This window comes from Molossus molossus, unplaced genomic scaffold (genome assembly GCF_014108415.1).
Source record: "Molossus molossus isolate mMolMol1 unplaced genomic scaffold, mMolMol1.p scaffold_m16_p_11, whole genome shotgun sequence".
NCBI lineage: Eukaryota > Metazoa > Chordata > Mammalia > Chiroptera > Molossidae > Molossus > Molossus molossus.
Window position 1 is genome coordinate 59419092 of NW_023425346.1, and position 4090 is coordinate 59423181.

At 36.7% G+C, this 4090-nt stretch overlaps 1 pseudogene; it reads right to left on the reverse strand.

Annotated features, from left to right (window-relative positions):
• Positions 1 to 308: 308 nt before the first annotated feature.
• LOC118625949 lies at positions 309 to 463 on the reverse strand (annotated as a pseudogene).
• Between the last annotated feature and the right edge of the window lie 3627 nt (positions 464 to 4090).

Consider the following 4090-nt stretch of genomic DNA (forward strand, 5'->3'; position numbering starts at 1 on the left):
AAATGAAACTGAAAATGTAACGTCAAAATCTGTGGAATGCAGTGAAAGCAGGGCTTACAGGGAAAATACAATTGAATGCATGCATTACAAAAGAAAAACGATCTAACACCAGTCACCTAAACTCTCCCATTAGGAAATTAGAGAAAAAAAGCAATAGAGGCCTAAAGTAAACAGTATAAAATAAATAATCAAAATAAGAACAGAAATATATATATATATTTTTTTACAAATTTTATATTTTCATAATGTAGGATGAATAAATTGATTTACTTTTACATTTTTGTTATCTGTTATTATTTATTTATTTTCAGGGGAGAGTGGGACAGTCCCCCGGTACCACAGATTATGCAGGAATTTGGGGAAATCACAGGGTCAGCACAGTCACAGTCGGAGTGCAATGGGCAAGACTCGCCCTGGGCAAACCACCTTTGTAATCATGGTATCTCCCCTGCCAGGTAAGTATGTTTTTTGTTTTTAAATATATTTTAAATTAATTAGTCTTTCTGAGCCTTGATTTCATTTTATTGATCTGATATAAATCATTTATTTGTTATTCTGTATTTTAATTTTAATTTTGTCTATTCCTAAAAAAAATCTAGAATTTTAAATTCTAGTTATACCAATTCTTTGAGATTATAGCTACTTCTTTATTTTGCTACAAGTATATCAATTAATGCAAATCTATGCAATTTACAATATTTATTATTTGTATAAGTTTTCTTTGTGGCTGTTATAGTTTCACACTTTAGGACAATTCTAGGAAAAATGTTTCCTATTTCAGATACATCAGATTTCTTCATTATTGTATTACTGGGGATTGGGGTGGGGATAGGATCTCCTGGTCCTGCCATAGTCTTAGACAAGACCTCTGTGCCTAGGCCTCATTAACGGGGCTCTCTGTGACCCCTTCCTCATGGGAGAAAAAGTGTACCTTATGTATCTGTATAGTTTGAGTGGAGCATCAGATTCTTGCCCTCTTTCAGTGGTGACAGACGTCTGATCTAAATTAGTGAAGGGTACACACCTTGATCCTCCCCACAAAGAAAAATACATTTTATTTGTACTCATCTCTAAGAAATACTGGGTCATTGAGGACAAGGGGGTTTCTTCTTCTTCTCTAATGGCTCAAAACTTTCTTCTTTTTTTTCCCTTTAATTGAATTTTATTTTCTTTTGCTGAGAACATTTAAGCTCTCTCTTAGCAAATTTCAATTATATAATACATTGTTATCAACCATATTTTCTTCTTATTAGAGAAAAGTCCAACGAGTAGGTGGAATTTTATTTATTTACTATTTACTATTTTTATTTACATAATCTTTACATTTTAATAATTCATGGCATTTACATTCTGTTGCCAAATCAAAACTACTGCACTGATTTAGTCTGCAACCTGCAGCTCTCTAACAATTACTGTAGGTCAGGAATTCATGACAAGCCTGGCTGGGTAATTCTGACTCAGGGTTTCTTAAGGTTGTGCTCATGTCAGCCAGGATTGTGGTACTTTGAGGGCTTCACTGGAACAGGAGCATCTCCTTCAAAAGTAATTCACTCACATGGTCCACCAAGTTGACGCTAGATGTTAGTTTATTTTCCCGGGCTTCGCCACAGGGCTACTTAAGTATTCTCAACACCCGATAACAGGTTTCCCTGAAGCTGAGTGTTTCAATTTCTTCATTCATAATTTAGCACCAGTTTCTCTGCTTATTTCTTGGTTGATTGAAGTCTGTCTGATTGCAGTTTTAAAGAAGAACTCTTAGAAACCAAATTCCATGAGGTCTTGCATGTCAGAAACATTTGGCCTTGCGGTAAATTTCAGTCACATTTTTTTCCTTCAGTACTTTAAAATATCACTCTACTGATGTCTGGTGTTTAATATAACTGGAAATGTATGAGATCAGTCTTGATTTCTCCCTTTTAGGTTTTGTTTTTATTATTAATTTTTTTCTTTATTAATTTTAGAGAGAGAAGGGAGAGGGAGAGAGAGAGAAACATCAATGAGAGAGAACATCGATTGGTTGCCTCCTGCATGCACCCCACTGGGAATTTGGCTCACAACCTGGGCATGTGCCCTGACCAGGAATTGAACAGGTGACCTCTTGGTGCATGGGTCGACGCTCAACCACTGAGCCACACCGGCCGGGCTGTTTTGATTATTTTTTAAGTCACATGTCTATGTTAGGACATTTCTTAATATTGCTCACCCTGTATTTTTGCCCCTCTAAAGTGCTGGGTATTGTTTGCTTGAAGCTTTAAATCTTTTATTTTTGAAAACATGTCTTGCATTTTATTTTATTTTTTTACTCTTTTGCTATCATATTAGTTCAGTAATCTAGTTTTAAGGCATGGATGATTGATGTGCCCACTTGGTCTTCTAGTTAATCATTTATATCATATTTGTTCTGATAGTTTTAAAGTCACTAATCATTTTTGATTTACTTTCTCATTTTTTTCCTATTATCTCATCTGTTATTTCACATCCATTACTATGTTTCATTAGTGTCTATTTTCATTTGTGCTTGTTACAAAAAGGACTTCTTTTCTGGGATTTTTTTTCTTTCCAGCCTATAATTCTGCAAGCCCATATTTCATCTTCTCTCATCTCACCTTTTTTTTTTTTCTGTCTTGGCTTTTGTAAATTTGATGAACTATTGTATTTTACATGTAGTAAATTTAATATTGTTCCCCGAAAGTATGCCCATGCAGAATTTCAGAAGAAATTCTGAATTTCGAACTTATTTGGAAATAAGTTTTTGCAGATGTTGTTCAGATGAGGTCATATTGGGCCTTATAAGAGTGGGCCTTATAAGAGTGGCGTGTCCCCTATAAGAAGAGGACAGCACTCTGAGACACAGGAGAAGGCCATGCGAAGAGGTAGGCAGAATGTGGGATGACAGAGCTGTAACCCAGGATCACTATATAACACCACAAGCTAGGAAAACACAAGAGAGGATTTTTCTCTAGAATCATTGGAGGGAATGTGGCCCTTATCACCACCTTGATTTCAGATTTCTCCCTCAGGCCTTCTGCGAGTGAACAGGCTACTACTGTTCTAAGCCACTGAGTCTGTGGTAATTTGCTGCTGCAGTCCTAGAAAACTAAAACACTAGATATGATGCCTTTTATTCTATGGTGTTTTTCTCTTTTAATGTATGGACTCTTTTTGGCCCAGTGCTTTTCATCTTTTCCCTGATCATATTAATCTGCTGAACTTTATGTCTGCAATTCGAGGTTTTTGCCTCTTTATCTTTCTTTTTTTTTAAATGTTTACTTTATTTTTAATGTTGACATTATCACAGATGTCCCCTTTCCCACCTCTGCACACTTCGACCCAGTCCCAAAGTCTACTTACTTAAAATATATTCTGGAGTTCCCACTGGTTTTTCCAGCCAGAAGTTATGGGGACTCTCTTCCTGGCACTGGAACCCTGAGTGGGGCGCATGGTGTGGGACGGGACCCCTCAGTCCTCAGGGAGGACCTTCCCAGTGGAGGTGTTCTCCTGATTTTTATTCACTACACGTGGTTGTGGGACCAGCTTGTCCTTCTCCACCCCACCTACAATGAAAAAAAAAAAAAATGCATTGGCCAGTTTGGCTCAGCAGTTGAGCATCAGCCTGAGGACCAGAGAGTTCTGGGTTCGGTTCTCACTAGGGGTACATACAATAAATAAATGAATAAATAAATAAATAAATTCTAACTTATTTTCAATTAATCATCACTTTTAATGAGTTGAGAGGGATTGAGCAAGAAGACCAAACAAGGAGAAAGAATTTATGGATATGGACAACAGTATGGTGACTGCAGGGGGAGGGGAGTGAGGGGAGGGAGAGGAGGGGATAATGGGTAAATGGTGTTGCACTGAGACTAGACTTGGGGTGGTAAACACACAATATAGGGTACAGATGATGTGTTGTACAACTGTACACCTGAAATCTGCATAATCTTGTTAGCCAGTTTCACCAAAGAAATTCGATGAAAAAAATAAAATATATTATAATTTATTTTTAATATATTAATCATCACTTAATGAGATGAGAGCCTGCATCTCATCAAAAATCTCCTTGATATTTGGGGAAGAATGAGGAAGAAAG